Genomic DNA, 18,481 nt, shown 5'->3' with positions numbered 1-18,481 from the left:
AGCATCGTAGGAGCGCTTTGCTGCAGGGGCCCTATAGGCGCGCTTGATGGAGCAGCCCACATGCCTCTCGTTGCATGCAATGGTGATGATGCCACTGTAACCCGACATCTTAAGCACCTTGTAGCCGTGGTGGGTTCCTGCCATGAACTTGGCGAGCGCCGGGTAGTAGAAGATGGTGTTGTACGAGAGGCTGATGTGCGGCACATCGAAATCGATGTGCTCGATGTGATAGTTGTCGTGCGTGTCGAAGGTGACCGAAAGGCAGACCGTGTGGACCCTGACTTATGAGTCGAGATCGCCAAATGAACGTTCTTAGTGATCCCAGAGATCAATGCTCACCAAACACACAGAAACTGAATAACAAGAGTCTTAGATCCATACATACCATTTGATACAATAAATGACCATTGCGGTCAAGTCTTACATTTATAGGGCCTTGAAGGCTAGCACACCAAACTTGACCAATAGCGGAAGTATTGGTCGAAAGCGTGAACCCATGACATCAGCCTTAACCTATAGGCATTCTGACTGGGAAGCGTCCTAGATCACAGGAACGTCACCAAGTTACTCCTCACCATTTCCTGTTCTCTCATACCTTATCAATGAAATAACCAGTGGCAAGCCAATGAGTACTTTAAATGTACTCGCAAACAGCTCATGATGTGGACAAAGTTAATAAAGGAACATGAACTAGCATAAGAATGCAGCCTTTGTAGAAAGCAGGTTTTTCTTTAATTACAGAACATGGTCAAGTGTAGGTATAATCATGCATCATAAGGTAGATGGTAATTAGGATTATGGGTCACAGATATCATCATATCTGCGAAGGGCTAAACACCATAGGTTCACCCTATATGCCAATTCTCCAGACTTGTGATATCATCTTACTCAGATAACACCTTAATACACACACACACACTTGATTTATGCGGAAACGACTGCACGTAGTTTAAGCAGGATTACCCAACTGTCCATGATCGGGGACATGGTTATTCGAATAGTTTTAAACTCTGAGAGGTCGTACGCTGTACCCACGAGATCTGGGAAACTTTCGTGTCATCCACAACTCGCGGTATATAACATACCCGAGGTAAGTACCCGATCAATGCATTTCCCTTGACGACACTAGACAACGAGTCCACTAGATTGGTACCCAGCCCACATGATGTACGTCTTACGAACACCAACTCTGGACTGTATCATCAATGCGGAGACCAACGGTGTGCCCGAAACACGTAAAAACGGCATAGTCGGACTACCTTGTACGACCCCATTACTAGAGTCACCACATCACTACCGCCACTAGTAATGCGGGCTCTTTGCTAGCATTGACCAAAGTAATCAACAAAGCCCCGTCCCATAAAGGGGTACGTGGTCGCACATGTAAGGTTGGGACGGTCGACACATCATAAATCTAATCCCATTTTTGGAACCACTCACACAAAAACCTTTCCGCTACACCACTTCTTTATCAAGTGGTCGTCCAGCTCAACACCATCACCCTCGAGCATTAGTGGCACCCGACGAGGTTTTCGAAAAACCTTTGATTTCATCTTTGAGTTACCATCATCATGCTTATGCTCATCCTATGAGTGGAACTACTACTACTTGTCAACTTTTATCAGTGTCGGGGGGATAACCCCGGGGTAGGCTCATCAAGCATGTTCCTTCATTTCCAGCCCAATGGACATGAAGGTATGGAGATTCCCAAGGCCCAAGTCTTCTCACAGGCTAGGCATCGCCTGCCGGCTAGAAGACGAGGCGGTCACCTTTCTGGCTGGCCAGGCAGCCCTTGCCGGCTAGAATGCAGGCGGCCTCCCCTTCAGAGCCAGCCTGGTCCCGGCAGCCGGACAAGGGAGGAGGCGGCCACCCTCAAGCCGGCTGACCAAACAGGCTAGCCGGCTGGGGATCACAAGTCACATCAGATCGTAGGTCAGGAAGAGACCTCACGATTAAAGGTAGCTACACGTCAGCAAAGGTACAGGATCAGGGTGCCCGGCGGGTACGAGCGTCGGCGGCCACGCCGCTGACCTACCCCGGCTCTGATCCATCACCTAGCATAGTGTCGGACCGTCACACTCCCACTCCATTACTGCACTCGGCGTGGGGAACAGTGGAGGCGGTCGTACTACCTGCCCATGAAGAATCTCGCGGGGCGACGCTCGACGTACAATGTGTGCTCAGCATCAGCCTTACGCGAGAGCCCCATTGGACAACCGGCGGGTCCCACAAGCAATCGAGACCATGCAGCCGGCGGGCCCCTCATCGACAAGACAAGACCCTTGTGGGCCCCTAGCCAGCCGGTGAAGCAGCCAGCCGTGTCCCACGCGCGTACCCTTTATCCATATTGTAGGCCGGCGGGTTCGTCTATAAAACCCCCCGGCCGCCCCCATGCAGAGGGGTCGATCACTTACCAGTCATTCAACACCACACACTCACCAACCCATAGAGAGAGAGGTAGAGACGAGCCAGCTGCTCCCCTCTTCCTCCTCCCAACACAGCTCCTGGAGCGACATTGTACTATGTTCCCATACATCAAACATACCAGCAGGATTAGGGGTATTATCTCTACGGAGAGCCCTGAACCTGGGTACATCGTGCGTCCCATGCGTGCACCTACCTCGTTCCCAGCGCCCCCCTTTGTCCCTTCGGTTCTCACCGACTTTAGCCTACCCATGGCATATGTTGTGAGTATTCACTGACATTTGGCGCCCACCATGGGGCCGATCGCGGCATCGGTTGGCTTCATGCGCTGGGCGGGGCCCCGCACCTACACCACTGGATGCATCGCGTCTAGTTCAGTTTGCATGCCCGTGGAGATCTCTTTCGACGAGGCGATGCCCACGATGATCGACGTCCCTGTCCGCCATGTGGATTCGGACGAAGATTCTGATGACGAGGCGCTCCCTAGCGTCGTCGGCGCTGCCATGGAGAACCTCAGCGTTCTCTTCAGCGACCTTCGCCTCAATGACGGCCCGCGCTACTTCAGCAAGGACTACGACGTTGAGGTGCTCTGCGCCAGCTTCAGTAGGCTCTCTATCGCGGAGATGCCTGCCCACGACGTTTACCCCAGTAACGTCCTCGTCTTCGACGGCCCTCCGCCGTCGATAGGGTTCTTCACCCCTTACCACGTTGCTGCCGTCTCCAACACCGTGGAGGTGATGGTTATCGGCGCCGGCACCAGCATGGCTCCCGGCAAGGCCTCTGCAGGCGCCGGCGAGCCCGCTGCCGCCGCCGCTGATACTCTTCGGGACGCCATCGCCGGCTTGAAGACACCGGTCACCGCTTCTGCCGACCCTGCGGACGCTCGGGCCTCGCTGGAGGAGGCTCGCAAGCGTATCTTGGAGGAGGGCATCATCGTCACCTCGGCGAAGCGTCGGTTGGAGGCTACACATCGCGAGTATAACTCCGCGTACGGCCTCACTCCGATTTCTGAGGCCCCTAGTCGGCTCGGATCGATCCGCAGCAGCGGCCAGTTCGTCGCTGAAGTTCTAGGCGGCGATCTGCCCACCTACGAGACTCCTGTGGCCAACATGCGAGCGGCACACGCAGCCATGGAGGAGATGGCAGACCTGGAAGGCGAGGAGCGCACTTTCCAGGAGAAGCGTGTCAAGGATCTCCTTGATGCCGCTAACCACCAGCACGCCCGGTTCGACCCCGGTCAGGCTCAATCAGAGTCCCCGGGGCCGAACTCGAGGGCTCGTCGCAACCCTAGCGGCCAGCACCACGCCGAAGGATCTTCCTCGCATCGCCCTTCCGGCTGGAGGGGCGAGGGAAGGCAAGACCGGTGCTCGTAATGCCAGAGCAAGCACACTTCGGGTTTACATCGCGGAGGCGACAAAGGCGATTCGGAGTACGGGGATCTTCCCCCGTGAAGGATCCACGCCTCTGGCTCCCGAGGCGCCTCCCCTCTCGCCACCGGGGCTGGCGCCCCCACCACCCAGGATGAGGGGGACGCTCGCTGGCATATCATCGCCCTGGCTCATTCGGCCCTCCTAGAGGAAGACGGGCCCGTCGGTCCGGCATGCTTCGGCCCCCGGATCCGAGGGGAGCCGTTCCCCCGAGGCTTCACCTTGCCTCGGGATACGACAAAATACAACGGCACGGCCAAGCCAGAAGACTGGCTGATCGACTACACCACGGCCGTGGGCATCGTTAGAGGCAACAAGCGCGTAGCGGTTCGCTACGTGCCTCTCATGCTGGCCGGCTCGGCCCGGACATGGCTTAAAAGCCTCCTGGCGGGCAGCGTCAACTCCTGGGTGGATTTCGAGGAGGCGTTCGTCCGCTACTTCACTGGCACCTACAAGCACCCTGGTCGGCCCCGCGAGCTGGCCATGTGCGTCCAGAAGGCCGACGAACCCCTCCGTGACTACGTCACCCGGTGGACTGAGCTCCGCAACTCCTGTGAGGGGGTGCATGAGGTACAAGCCATCCTGTACTTCATCGACGGATGCCGAGACGGCACCCTCCTCAAGCACAAGCTCATGTGCGCCGAGACCACCTCTTTGGCGGTGCTCATAGCCAAGGCGGACAAATACGCCATGGCCGACTCCGCAATGCACATCAAGGTGATCGCCTTGGACAAGGTTGTGCCTCCGCCCGATACTCCCAAGCCGGCTGGGGACAACCGAGGCGTCCAGAACAACTACAAGCGCAAGGTGGATCAGATGGATCCCCGCTCCAACAACAAGCTAGTGTCCAATGTGGAGGGCGAGGCGTTGGCTTCCCAAGCCGTCCCTCCACGAAAGCTTCGCAATCAGGGCAACCCCAACTGGCTGCCCAAGCAGTCTCTCGAGCAGCTGCTCGATGCCCCTTGCAAGATAGATTCTGGGGCGACGCCGTCTACCCATACCCTTCGACAGTGCAGCATCGCACGCCGGTTGTCGCAAGGGGAGGGCCTGCCGGCTCCTCCGGGTGCGCAGGCGGCGCCCCGTGCACCGGCTCCCCATCATGCTCCGCTTCCGCCACCGCCGCCTCGCGATGACGGTCCTCACCCTAACGACTATCCACATCAAGACGGAGAGTTCATCGTCTTCACCAGTGAAAAAGGCGACGACAAGCACAGCCTGCGCCAAAGGCGGCGCGAGGTAAACGCCACTGTCCCCCCGGTTCCCGAGTACATGCATTGGTCTGACAAACCAATTACATGGAGCCAGGTGAACCACCCTGCGGTGATGCCCAATCCGGGGTCATACGCACTCGTCCTCGACCCCACCTTCGCCTCCGAGAGGCTCACCTGCCGATTCTCCCTGGTGCTGGTCGACGGCGGCAGCAGCATCAACATCCTCTACCTCGACACTCTTCGCAAGCTCGGGCTCAAGGAGACGGATGTCTTGCCAACCAGCACTGTCTTCCATGGCATCGTGCCTGGGAAGTCATGCTCGCCCATCGGCAAGATCCAGCTGGACGTCCTCTCCAGCGACAAGGCCCACTTCCGCCAAGAGTCCATATGGTTCGAGGTGGTGGACCTCAGTAGCCCGTATCACGCGCTGCTGGGGAGACCGGATCTGGCCAAATTCATGGCTATCCCGCACTACGCCTACCTGAAAATGAAGATGTCGGGTCCCAAGGGCATCATCACTGTTGTTGGCGACTACAAGAAGTCGCTCGAGTGTGCCCAAGATAGCAGCCGCCTTGCCGACGCCTTGGTGATTGCTCAGGAGAAGCGGCAGATCGACCGGCTCATGGTCGAGGCTACCGAGCAGCCGGCGATTCCTTCTCCTCCGTCCCAATCGGCCAGCGAGGGCTATTTCAAGCCGGCTAAAGAGACCAAGCAGGTCCCACTCGACCCTCTCAACCCAAAGGAGTGCATCAACATCGGGGCTGGCCTCAGCCCCAAATAGGAAGGCGAGCTCGTCGACTTCCTCCGTGAGAATCGGGACATCTTTGCATGGTCCCCCAAAGACATGCCGGGCGTCCCGAGGAAGTACGCCGAGCATAAACTTCACGTGCGACCGGATGCAAAGCCGGTGAAACAACCTTTGCGCCGCTTCGCCGAGGGCAGGCGGCACATGATCGGAGAAGAGATCACCTGGCTCCTTGCAGCCGGCTTCATCATGGAGGTTTTCCACCCGGACTGGTTGGTGAACCCAGTCCTGGTGCTGAAGAAGAACAACACATGGTGAATGTGCATCGACTACACTAGCCTGAATAAGGCCTGTCCGAAAGACCCTTTCGCGTTGCCTAGGATAGATCAAGTGATCGACTCCACTGTAGGCTGCGAACTGTTGTCATTTCTTGATGCTTATTCGGGCTACCACCAAATCAAGCTGGATCCAGCTGATCGCCTGAAGACCTCCTTCATCATGCCCTTCAGGGCCTACTGCTACACCACCATGACGTTCGGTCTGAAGAATGCAGGTGCGACATTCCAACACTGCATGCAGCAGTGCCTACTACCACAGATTGGTAGAAACATCCACGTCTATGTGGATGACATCGTCGTCAAGACAAAGCAGCACTTCAGCCTCCTCGATGACCTGCGAGAGACATTCGCCAATCTACGCGAATACACGATCCGGCTCAACCCTCAGAAGTGCGTCTTCGGGGTCCCAGGCGGCATGCTCCGTGGCATCGAAGCGAACCCTGAGAAGATCAGCACCATCGAGCGGATGGTGCGGCCGGCTCGGATCCTCGACGTCTAGAAGTTCGCCGGCTGCTTGGCATCCCTCAGCCGGTTCGTCAGCCGGCTTGGTGAGAAGGCCCTTCCACTCTACCAGCTCATGAAGAAGACGACGAAGTTCGAGTGGAACGACCAGACGGACGAAGCCTTCTGCGACCTCAAGCGGGTAATCTCGAGCCTGCCAATCTTGGCAGCCCCATCTGAAAGGGCACCCATACTCATATACATCGCGGCGACCACTCATGTGGTCAGGGTAGTGTTGGTAGTTCAGCGCAAAGAGGAAGGCAAGGCCCTACCAGTGCAGCGCCCTGTCTACTACCTTAGCGAGGTCTTGTCCGCCACTAAGCAGAACTACCCTCATTATCAGAAAATGTGTTATGGTGTTTACCTTGCTGCAAAGAAATTAAAACAGTACTTCCAAGAGCATGTCATCGCTGTGGTGAGCACTGCTCTGATCTCAGAGATCATGGGCAACCGTGATGCCACGGGCAGAATTGCCAAATGGTCCATTGCCATGGCGGACCATGATATTCGGTACGAGCCCCGCACCGCCATCAAATCACAGGTAGTGGCCGACTTCCTAGTCGACTTGGCCGAGACCCAGTTCAAGCCATCGCCTCTAGACTCCACGCATTGGCGGATGCACTTCGATGGCTCGAAGATGCGAACAGGACTGGGAGCCGGCATCATCTTGACGTCTCCGAAAGGGGACCAGCTCAAGTACGCTCTCCAGATCCATTTCGCCGCCTCCAACAACGTCGCCGAGTACGAAGCACTGGCTCATGGCCTCCGGCTTGCCAAGGAGATCGGCATCCGGCAGCTCATATGTTTCAGCGATTCAGACTTGGTGGTGCGGCAAGTCTCTGGCGAGTGGGATGCTAGGGACGCCAACATGGTGAGCTACCGCTTCCTCATCCAGCAGCTTAGCGGCCCCTTCGAGGGTTGTGAGTTCCACCATGTTCCGAGGGACGAAAATGAGGCGGCCGATACGCTGGCAAAGATCGGCTCCACGAGGCAAGCCATCCCAGCTGGCGTCTCCCTCGAGCAACTCCACAAGCCGTCTATCAAGCAGTCTCCTGAGTCAGCATCAATCTTCGTACCGGCCGACTCTGCGACACAAGCGCCGTCGGCTCCGCAAGTGACGCCGGCTGCGGACCCCGTGCCGGCTGCGCTGGTGGCACCGGTTCCAAAGACGGCACCGACAGGGTCTACGGTGCAAGAGTCGTCGGCTTCACCAACTACGCCGGCTCCAGACCCTAATCCGGCTCCATTGGTCCAACCGACTCCAACAGCGGCACCAGCTACAACGACAACCCCGGCTCTGTCCGGGCTCTAATCCTCCCAGTGGGTGGACGTCATGGAGATAGATGGTGAGCCGGCTGCAGTAATGGCACCGGAGACGCCATCAAACTCGGGGGCTACGGAGGCCCCCAACAGTCAAGACGAAGTGGAGGCGATCCTTGTGTCGGCTCCATTATGGGCTCAGGCCATTATGGCCTTCCTTCTTCGCGGCGAGCTTCCTCAGAACGAGACGGAGGCAAGACAGACCTAGCGCAGGTCCGCCGCCTACGCCATCATCAATCGCGAACTGGTACGACGCGGCACGACTGTCGTGTTCCAATGCTGCGTCGAATCAGAAAAAGGGTAGGAGATCCTCAGAGAAATCCACCAGGGGGAGTGTGGGCATCATGCCGCCTCCAGAACCCTGGTGGCCAAAGCATTCCGCCATGGATTCTACTGGCCCACGGCCCTCGAGGAGGCTGTGGATCTGGTGGACAAATGTGAAGGCTGCCAACGCTTCAGTGCACAAAGCCATATGTCGCCTTCAGCGCTGAAAACCATTCCCTTATCATGGCCATTCGCCGTCTGGGGACTGAACATGGTTGGGCCCTTCAAGACGGCTCGTGGAGGGATGACACATCTTCTGGTAGCCATCGACAAGTTCACCAAGTGGATCGAAGCCAGGCCTATCAAGAAGCATGACGGCCCCACTGCTGTCAGGTTTATCACAGATATCTCTGTCTGATATGGTGTTCCCCACAGCATCATCACCGACAACGGCACCAACTTCGCCAAGGGCGCCCTGGCGCTCTACAGTTCCAAGGTAGGCATCCGGCTCGACCTGGCCTCGGTGGCACACCCCCAGTCAAACGGCCAAGCGGAGAGGGCCAACGGCCTGATCCTAGCTGGCATCAAGCCAAGGCTGGTGGCACCACTGGTCAGGTCAGCCGGCTGCTGGATCGAAGAACTACCGACTGTGCTATGGAGCCTCCGCACCACGCCCAACCGGTCGACCGGCTTCACTCCGTTCTTTCTGGTATACGGGTCTGAAGCTATTATCCCCACGGATGTCGAATTCGACTCGCCTCGGGTCACCCTATACACAGGAACGGAGGTGAAGGAGGACAGAGAAGACGGTGTGGACCTCCTCGAAGAAGCAAGGGACTTGGCTTTGAGCCGGACGGCCATCTACCAGCAGAAGCTGAGATACTACCACAGCAAGAGGATCAGGCCTCTCTCTTTCAGGGAGGGAGACTTGGTCCTCAGAAGAATCCAGCGCACTGCCGGCCAGCACAAGCTGTCACCCCCCTGGGAGGGACCCTTCATCATCAGTAGGGCGCTACACAACAACGCTTACTACCTGATTGACGCCCAGAAGCCAAGGAAGCGCAAGAGGGATGACTCCGGCCAAGAAACGGAGCCCCCATGGAACGCAGCGTTGCTTCGCCCGTTCTATTGCTAAAAGGCAGAAGACAAGCAAAGGAAAGAACATGGACATGTATCTTCCTCCCTCTTCAGGGAACAAAGAAGGCAATAAAAAGGAATTGCTTCATGTTCTTTTTGTCAAGAGTTTTCACTCAAGTGTACGGGCTACACAGCGTACCACCTCTTGCCGGCTTAACCAAGCTCGGAGGCTACGTAGCGCGGCCCCTTGCTAGCTTAAAACAAGCTCGGGGGCTTGCCAGCCGCCTGAACGGTCCACCCTTATAACGGACACATAGTTTACCGGCTAACCCCTGGTCCGTCGCTTGAGCCTACGGGCTGACTCCGGTCGCTCGGTTCGCGATATGACGCCAGGTAAGGTCGAATACATGCAAAGTCCGGCTATACTTGGGACGACCGGCTCGAGCTGGCTCGATCGTATATACGATCTCACTCAAGACTCAAGACGGCCTCTGACTGCCGGGAACAACAAATATGATGAAAAAAGCAGGCTCCATGCTTCCTCTTGCTAAAAGAGTTTTCACTCAGTGTACGGGCTACACCACGTACCACCTCTTGCTGGCTTAATCAAGCTCGGAGGCTACGCGGCGCGGCCCCTTGCTAGCTTTAAACAAGCTTGGGGGCTCACCAGCCGCTCGGACGGTCAATCCTTGTAGTCGGGCACATAGTGTACCGGCTGACTCCCGGTCCTTCGCTTGAACCTGCGGGCTGGCTCCGGTCGCTCGATTCGTGATATGACGCCGGGTCAGGTCGAATACATGCACAGTCGGGCTATACTAGTGACGACCGGCTCGAGTTGCTTTATTCAAGTCGGCCTCTGATTGGCTTATGTCTCGTTCTTTATGTCTTGATGGCTTCAGATAAGAGAAGTCAACCAGGAATCAAAAGACGGGATCATAAGACAACATGCTTGGTGAAGAATATAATGTTGAATATATACATTCATAAAAAGCATTGGCCCATGGCCCACGTTCGTTACATCCCTCCGGGGGTAGAACCAAAAACACAAATGGACACCTGTTACGGGACAGCGGCCTCGGGGGTCGTCTCAGCTGCTGGTCCTGACGTGGTAGCGTCACCGCCTCCTGACGGGATACGCCCCACCGCTGGAGGCGGCTGCAGATTCCGTAGCCCGGAACGCCTCGTCGTAGCTGCCGTCGGCGTCATAGGGCTGAAGGCCGTGCAGATCTTTAGCGATCACGCCGCCGTCTTCACCCCGCTCCAAGATGAAGTCATCCTAGGCTGCGTACTCAGCGACGGCGCTGGCTCTCACCCGGAGCTCCGCCTCTGAGCGGTCGCGCTAGGCAGCCAGCTTGCCCATGTTCAGGTTGCGATACCATGACTTGGCCAAGCGCAGGGCCATATAAGCCCCAGACCGCGCTGCGGAGGCACGCCAGGCGTCCAGGCGCTCTCCACCCGCTGCGAGCTAGCGGGCAAGCCGGCTCATGGTCGTCGGCTCCACACCCTCCAGCCACAGGGCCGCCACCATCGACGAACCTGCAACCTGGAGCCGAGTCACAAACTCGCCCATGACGTGCAAGCGGGCCCGAAGGCCCACCCCGATTTCCTCCACGCTCCAGCCGGAGGTAGTATCCACCTCCTGCCCGGCCGCGTGGTGCTCCTCATGGCACACCTCAATGGCGGTGTCGGCTGCGACCTGGGTCTCGGGTAAGAGGTCTGGGGAAAGGGCAACTAGGACGTAAGAACACAGCAAGAGGAGGAGACGGAAAAAAGACCAAACACAAAACAAGGAATAAAGACACAAGCTGAAAGGCGCCGTCGTCTCATGAGAGACCTCGAGGACCTCGCGCTCCCGCACCTCACTCGCATGGGTGAGGCGGGCGATTTCCTCCTAGAGGGTCGCGGCGGACTCCAGCGCCTTAGCCAGCTGCGCTTGCTTCTGGGTAAGGGCTTCGTCCTTCGCCCTCAAGGCGGCGTCCTTGAGGTTCACCTCCTCAAGATGAAGCGATGCGAGGCGGTCCACGTCGGCAGAGTAGGAGGCCTCCTTCTCCTGCAGCATGGCCTGCAGCCGCTCCAACTCGACTCGGCCGGCCGCCTCGAGCTCCTTCTTCTCCGCCTGAAGAAGGTCCAGCTGCTCTTTGAGCTGGCCGCCAGCTTCGCGCAAGGCATCATGCTCCGCGACAGCCTCGTCCAGCCGGGCTTCAAGCTCGGCGATCCGTCTATCAGCCCCGAGGTGCTGGTCCCGAAACTCGTTGTACGCGTGTACCTGAGCATCGTAAAGCGCCTGCCAAAGGGGAGAGAAAGGGAACATGATTAAGATTTGACCTGGTTAAAAGCATAACGAGCCCGATTCTCGGGGGTTACAACCAGTGGGTGCGCTTGCGCGCCCCCACTGAAGAAAAATATTCAGAGAAAAAGGGCTCCAAGAGATTCGGACGGGTTGGCAATGAACCCGCCCGATTCTCATGAGCTACACCCAGTGGGTGCGCTGTCGCGCCCCCACTGATGTCAAGAGTAAAAAGCGTAGAGAAAAACCAAAAAAGACAAGGCCTACCTGGGTGCGGGCTTCCAGGCGCTCCATGCGCCGCATACCACGCGGGTCGCCTGCTCCACCTTCGACCTGCCGCTGGTAAACAGCGTCACCAGCTACGGCACGCCGGAAAGAATGGTTGCGGCGGGCATTCGCAGGCGGGCCAAGTTCGCCGCCCACCATGACTTCATGGGCCGGCTCCCAGGCCGGCCCCGTGCTGGGGACGACAATGGCGTCGGCTCCTGGTGCCGGCTCGACGGCCGGCTCGGGCGCCGTCCCAGTGGGCGCTACCTCCTCCACGGGAGGTGGATGAGCCGCGTCCGGCGCATCCATGGTCGCCCCTGGGGCATCCGAGGCCGCCTCCGGCGCGGTCAGATCCAACATCGGCGTGTGAGCAGCTGCTTTGGCCCGGGCAAAAACCGGGATCGTCTCCAGGTCCACCTGCTGCGGGGTTGTCGGCTCAGGCGGCTGGGCCCCTTCGGTCCTCGGGGCCGGCCTGGAGGCGGCTTCGCTAGCTGGCTCCTCCACACGGGCATGTGCGGAGAGATCCTGGCTAGCCTTCGCACGCTTCTCCGTCGGCCTCTCGACCCGGCTAGGGCGAGGATGACCCACGGCGGTCTTCCCCGCAGCCGTGTCCCACCGGCGCTGGGATTCTATCTCGAGCTCCCTCTCGATAGCATCAGCTGTTGCCCAGCCGGCCCGCTCAGCTGCGGAGGCGGTGTCTTCATCCGCATCCTCCGCCTCCCTATCAAGCCAAGCTTCTCAGGAACAAAGCTCATCTAAAGATATGGAAGGGAGAAGAGGAGGAAACCATACCCTGCAACTACCGGGACCTGCCTCGGACCACCGTCACGGCGCCTCTTGGCGTCATCTGCCTGCTGCCCGGTCGGGGGACCCGGCGTCGGTCGCTTAGAGGCCGGCCGGGAAGCTGTGGCACCCTTGCCCTTCTTCCCGGCTGCCTCATCAGCAGCGGTCGCTCCGCCACCTTGACGCCGGCCGCGCGACGGTAGTGGGCCGGTGACCTCCTCCACCTCGTCGGAGTCTTCCTCGAAGGCTGCATCAGAACAGAATGAGGCTTCCTCATCGTCGTCCGTCCAGTCTACTAGGGCGTGTCGCGGGTACTCATCGGATAGCTCGATCCCTTCCGACTCCAGGGGATCTTGCGAGCCGGCGGAGGAGTCTGAGCGGGGCTCCATCGCATCCTCGTCCTCCATCTCGGAGGCGCCGGAAGCCTCCACGTCAGGAGCAGGCTGACGGAGGGACCCCTGCAGGGTCTTGACCATCTACAAGAAAGGAACTCAACCAGGCTCAGCAAACGCCACCGGCTTCAAAACAAAACGACAGAAAAGAAGGGAGTAAGGCTACCATCGGAGGCGGATGAGCCCAGTTGAACGGGGACATCCCCCATGTCCATTCCCCGCCCTCATCCATGCGGGCGGTGGAGATCAGGTTCACCCTTCACGCTACAGCGCCACGGGTGAACCTCTTGGTGGACAGCCGGCATGGATCAAGCCGGCCGCTCATCTGGCAGACCAGATGCGGCAGCCTCTACAGAGGCAGAATCCGGCAGACCACCATGGTGGCGAGAAGGTTGCGGCCCAGGAGGCCGCTCTCCCTCAAGATATCGAGGTGGGCGCGAATAAGCGCCACCTCACGATGTGGCTTGGGAGTCTTCGCGTCCCAGTTCTGCCGCGTCGGATGGGCGATGGCGAACGGGGGCATGTTGAGGGCGTCCTGGGCTGGGTCGGTGCTCCTCACGTAGAAGAACCCCTTCTGCCAATGCTTGATGGAGTCTTGCAAAGGGATCTGGGGGGAGCCGGACATTGGGCGGTGATGCACCAACGCGGCCCCGCACGGCGTCATGGGGCGCGGCCCCTTGAGCTTCTCCACCTCGGATTTCTCCATGGCGATGGATTGCTGCTAAAAGAAGAACAGGCTGCGCCACAGATCGACACGAGGCTCGATCCCCACGAAGCCCTCGCATAGGACCACGAAGGCAGCCAACTGCAGTATGGCGTTCAGCGCCACATGATGCGGCTGCAGGCCGAAGAACTAGAGCCACTCGGCGAAGAAAGAGCTAGCCGAGAGCCCGAAACCCCGGTAGAAGTGCTCGGCGAAGACCACAACCTCTCCCGCAACAGGTGCGGGAGAGGCCTCGGAGCTAGGAAGGCGCACCGACACTTGGGAGGCCGAGGGCAGCAGTCGATGATGACGGAGCGCATCGATGAGCTCCTCGTCGACATCGCTGCCCAACCAGGCCCCCTAAAAGGACGCCTGCTGCACCGACGACTTCTTCGCAAAAGATCCACTGGCCATGGCTGCGGGTGGCGAGAGCTCGAAGCGGTCGGCGGAGGTCTCGATGGCGCATAAGAAGGAGACGAAGGGCACGAGCTCTTATTTCTCGGGACGCAAGGAGGAAGAGAGCATGGAGCAGGGCGAGAAGAGGGGGCGAATGGCCTCCTCGAAACCCTCGTGTCCAATTTAAACCCCCATGAAGCGTCGTGGGAAGGGGATCCGGTGCACACGGGGCCCCATTAATTCTGTGTATTACGGGCGGTAACGCCCCCCTATGCCCAACCATCGCGGAGTAAATCCGCGGAAGATCTCCCGCGCGGAGGCCAAGGGGGCGTCGTGGCGGGACCCAGGGCCCAGGACCAGTCCCGTCAAAGAGTAATCGCCATCGTTACGCCAAGCGGGGCCTGGCACGTGGCGTTCTCCGGGCCAGTTATGACTGGACCGAGGCATCGCTTTGAAGCTACCCGGCTCCGAAGCTGGCGCCCTTCGCCGCAAACAACAGCCAATGTATCAAGACAAAAAGCCGGTGAGGACGCCCGCCCGCAGGCGGCGGACCTCGCCAACTTCGGGGACTACTGTCGGGGGATAACCCCGGGGTAGGCTCATCAAGCATGTTCCTTCATTTCTGTCCCAATGGACATGAGGGTATGGAGATTCCCAAGGCCCAAGTCTTCTGACCGGCTAGGCATCGCCTACCGGCTGGAAGACGAGGCGGCCACCTTTCTGGCCGGCCATGCAGCTCCTGCTGGCTAGAATGCAGGCGACCTCCCCTTCAGAGCCGGCCTGGTCCCGCCAGCCGGACAGGGGAGGAGGCGGCCACCCACAAGTCGGCTGACCAAGCAGGCTAGCTGGCTGGGGATCACAAGTCACGTCATATCGTAGGTCAGGAAGAGACCTCACGATTAAAGGTAGGTACGTGTCAGCAAAGGTACAGGATCAGGGCGCCTAGAAGGTACGAGCGTCGGCGGCCACGCCGCTAACCTACCCCGGCTCTGATCCATCACCTAGCATAGTGTCGGACCGTCACACTCCCACTCCATTACTGCACTCGACATGGCGAACAGTGGAGGCGGTCGTACTACCTGCCCATGAAGAATCTCGCGGGGCGACGCTCGACGTACAGCGCGTGCTCAGCGTCAGCCTTACGCAAGAGCCCCATTGGCAAGCCGGCGGGTCCCAAAGGCAATCGAGACCATGCAGCCGGCGGGCCCCTCATCGACAAAACAAGACCCTTGTGGGGCCCTGGCCAGCCGGCGAAGCAGCCAACCGGGTCCCACGCGTGTACCCTTTATCCATATTGTAGGCCGGCGGGTTCGTCTATAAAACCCCCAGGCCGCCCCCATGCAGAGGGGCCGATCACTTACCAGTCATTCAACACCACACGCTCACCAACCCACAGAGAGAGAGAGAGGTACAGACGAGCCGGCTGCTCCCCTCTTCCTCCTCCCAACACAGCTCTAGGAGCGACATTGTACTCTGTTCCCATACATCAATCACACCAGCAGGATTAGGGGTATTATCTCTACGGAGAGCCATGAACCTGGGTACATCGTGCGTCCCATGCGTGTACCAACCTCGTTCCCAGCGCCCACCTTTGTCCCTTTGGTTCTCACCGACTTTAGCCTACCCATGGCATATGTTGTGAGTATTCACCGACAATCAGCGTGACCCTCATAGATGGTAAGGTCATGCCCAATGCAAGTGCTCCGAAGGAGCCATCGGCAACACCATGTCGGGGTGTACCGATTAATCTTGACTACATGCATCGGAATAAATTAAGCAACATGGCATCCATGAAAAAATTTCTCACACATGGTCAAAGGGTTGCTTGCCTTTGCTCACATAAGTCCTCGGGGTCTTCGAGGTCCTCCCATCCAGCTACGAGTACTCCGTCTACTCCGTCAACTATCGTCATAAACAATGAAAGTAAGCCACACAACTAGCAGATACAAAAGTCCTTTATAAATAGGAGTTTTATTTTTCTTGGACCTCTCTGGTCATAAGAATAATACCTGAAGCTTGCTCTAGGAGATTTGGACCATCTCGGATTTTTGAATGGACAAAAGGAGGAATAGGTGATCCTTTAAGAAGCCTACAGAAAACATTCTGCTAAAAATGAGTGGAGGCACTCATTTAACTGGGCATGATTTTAGAAACATTTAGGAAGTTTTTTCACTAGATTTGGAGTGGATATGGATATTCTAGGTATTTTCTAACATTGGATAAATAGAAAAAGGAGCTATTTATTTAATGCAACAGAAACATGCCAGATAAAAATGTTGACTAATGCTTCAAAAATAGTGCATTGTATTAGAAGACTCTGGAAATTGGAATCACTCCATTTGGAGTTGATTTCAATCCTCTAGGATTTTTGTAAGGTGGTGTTTAAAATATTCAAATGGGCATTTGAATATTAACCCCATAGAAAGGTCTTATGGAAAAATGTGCAATGCAAATATCTCAAGAGATCTTGAATTTAGGAACGTATAGAAATTTGAATCATCAGATTCGAAGTCCAAATGGATTTATTGTGGAATTTTTTACCCTATGAGGAAAAGAAAATGGGAGGAATTACCTAGGCCTTACTGGCGCGCAGGGTGTTGGATAAGAATGGGCTGGCCCAGCTGCTCGGCCATGCGGGCAGGCCGGCCACGTCGAAGGTGCATTCCTAGGAATGCTTCTCCATGCGGGGGAGGCGGTCTTCGGTCAGAGCGAGGCCACTTAACGGGACACCGCCACCTGCAAGCCCCACTGGCCAATGACAGGCGGGGCCCATCCGCTGAAAGCCTGTCTTCAACCTCCCGTCGCGCGGAGACAGAGGGGACTCGACAAGGCTCGCTAGAGCCACAGGGCTCCATTCCCGACGGCCCGGCCACCGGAGCGCTCGGGGGCTCGAGCCGTCCCCGCCCGGGGCTCCATTTCTGTCGGGGAACTACCGGGGCGAGAGGGGCCTTGGCTATGGGGGACCGACACATGGGTGGCCGTTGCTGGGGAGCTCCGGTGGTGGGAGGAAGAGGGGGAGCACTGGGGAGGTACGCACAGTCTTTGGGGGTCCTAGGCTGTCACACCATGTTTTTAACTCACTTCAACTGTAGCATTTTCAAAATCTGAGTTTATTAAAACTTTTTAAGCAAGTGATATGAGTGGCATGAATGTCATTATTTGTATCTATGCTTGAATGAGTGGATCCAAAAACCATATTTTTATAGCATGTTATTTTCAAAATACCATTTTTCTCATTTTGGCTATTTCAAAATCTTGCTTTTGGTTTGCACTACAAGTCCTTGATTTCAAGGGAGTGCCTTCACCCAAAGATTGTATTCTGGTTTTCGCACTATTATAACTCTCCAATATCATAAAATAATTATTTTATAAAATAATTTTCTATTTTATTTGCATGTACCTTTCTGTGGCGAGAAATGATATTTCTGTATGAAAAATTGCTTTTCTGCCTTAGAAAAATCTGAGAAAAATTGGAGATACTCAAAGGACATATATTTTCCATACATAAGATTTTCAACCCCTATTTACGTTCACAATATTTGAGCAAATCCTTGAAAACCTATTATGTCTATTTTGACAAAAACTTCTAGCATGATTCCCAAGCTATATTTGGTGGCCATGCCAAGTTTCACCTCCTTCCAAGGTGGTTTGGTTCACCAAATTATCCTAAAACCCTCTATGTGTAGAATCAAGTAGAAGCAACTCTACATTGCAAAGTTTGTCCAAATAGCTTGAAACATTGCAAGAGTGCTCAGCACCCAAAATGAGGAGACCCTGCCAAAAATTGGATTTGTGGGGATTAATTTACCCACATTTCCTTTTGAAAGGACAGATCTGCCCATTTGGGGGTGATTGCAAGTTTGCACTACCAAACTTGTCCAATAAAGCTCAAATTTGGTGGAGCATCCTATTTTTGCATCAAACCTAATCATGTTGACTTTCATCATCAGTGGTGAGGTGTAGCTACCCCAAACACATGTCGAACACCTTCTCCCAGCTTGCTAAATCAACTCTTAACTCACTCTAAACCCAGACCCTTTCCACCAAACTCTTAGTCCAAGCAGCCAGCACCACTCTTCAACTACAGACGAGTGGCCCCTCTCTGGTTCCAAGCAGAAGAGCCCAAAATCTCCATTTTAGTTTCTAGCTCAAGTCTGGCACCTCCTTTTTAATTACTCCCTTTGACCAACAGTGAGTCCCGGCTCTCAAACGGCTAGGGATCATCTAACCCAACCCCAGGACACGCCATACACAGCCAAAGCACCCCCAGAGCGCCCCAGCATGCCGAGGCATGCCAAAACTGCACTCCAGGCGCGCTACAAGGTGCACGCGAGGCAAAGGTGGCC

Source organism: Hordeum vulgare, chromosome 3H (assembly GCF_904849725.1).
Source record: "Hordeum vulgare subsp. vulgare chromosome 3H, MorexV3_pseudomolecules_assembly, whole genome shotgun sequence".
Lineage (NCBI taxonomy): Eukaryota > Viridiplantae > Streptophyta > Magnoliopsida > Poales > Poaceae > Hordeum > Hordeum vulgare.
This window is presented reverse-complemented; position numbering follows the sequence as displayed.